This window comes from Mus caroli, chromosome 2 (genome assembly GCF_900094665.2).
Source record: "Mus caroli chromosome 2, CAROLI_EIJ_v1.1, whole genome shotgun sequence".
Lineage (NCBI taxonomy): Eukaryota > Metazoa > Chordata > Mammalia > Rodentia > Muridae > Mus > Mus caroli.
In genome coordinates, this window is record NC_034571.1 from 119,320,770 (window position 1) to 119,322,054 (window position 1,285).

General features: G+C 43.3%; 1 protein-coding gene and 1 pseudogene across 11 annotated transcripts in view; both read right to left on the reverse strand.

The window, feature by feature from the left end:
* Gabpb1 (GA binding protein transcription factor subunit beta 1) overlaps positions 1 to 1,285 on the reverse strand; it is a 50,012-nt gene that overhangs the window by 5,432 nt on the left and 43,295 nt on the right. The window lies entirely within an intron of this gene.
* On the reverse strand, positions 201 to 355 carry LOC115030552 (annotated as a pseudogene).

A 1,285-nucleotide genomic window follows, 5' to 3' on the forward strand; every position in this document is an offset into this window, starting at 1 on the left:
CACACACACACACACACACACACACACACACACACGCATCCATGTAGGGATGTGTGCATGTGGAGTTACAGGCAGTCGTGAGCTGCCCGACATGAGTGCTGTGAGTGGACTCTGGCTCCCTGCAACAGCAGTACATGTTCTTAATCACTGAGCCATCTCTCCCAGTCCCTAGATGTAATTTTTTTAAAAACTTAAATACAGAGGAGATTATAAATATAGTCCCCAACTACCACAACCTATGCCAAGTTTCCCATACTTAGGGGTCAGTACATTCACAATGTAATAGATGAGCCTTGCCCTGGGAAACCCAGATTCATGATCATTTCATGATCATGGTATCTCCCCTAGCAGGTATTAAAGATTTATTTTTTAATTATTTGTATGTGCGTGTGTTGTGTGTGTGTGTGTGTGTGCACTCGAGGCTGAGTCTGCGCTTGCACTTGGGTACAGGTGCTTGTGAAAACTAGAAAAGGGCCCCAGATGCCCTGGGACTGGAATGACAGCCAGCTGTAAGCTGCCCCTGGTGCTGAAAAGCAGTGCAGCCCTCTGCAAGAGCAGTTGAGCACGGCTGCTCTTTCCAGCCTCAAGCCCCAAGATACATTTTTTATAAGAGAAAAGCTAAGCCAAGTACCTGAGCTATTTGCTGGTGCTTAAATATTGTCCAAATGTGATAAATGATCTCATATTTATAAACACAACCACACCCAATCATTTCAAACTGTCTGTGGCTACTGTCTCCACCATGACAGAGTAGGACAGCTACAGAGGAGTCATATGGTCCATAAAGCCGAAATTAACTCTATCCAGCTTTTTCCATAAAGATATCCTTCTTCCCCAGCTCTAGAAAAACTTCCTGAGCTAAAGGACATGTAGAACTTTAAATCCTCACAGAAGCAGGACATCCAAGCACAGCTGGAAACGCTGTGATGCAGCATCTTGGAGGCCAAGGTAGGAAGGACTGGTTTAAGTTCAAGGCAAGCCTGGGCTACAAGGTTATTCCCAGATCAGCCAGGCCTACATAGCAGGATTCTACCCAAAACAAAACAAAATTAAGCAAAATAAAAATAATTTTGAAAAAATATTTCTATTAAAATGGTTTAAAATGTACAGAACAATTTTCACAACACTTAAGGACCCTGAACTAGCTAAAGAACACATATATTCATTTACAAAATAACAACCCTGCTAGGCATGATGACTGTGTACAACTTTGATCCCAGCACTTTAGAGGCACAGGCAGCCATATCTACTTGAGCTCAGCCTGATTTACCAAGGGAGGGGAGGG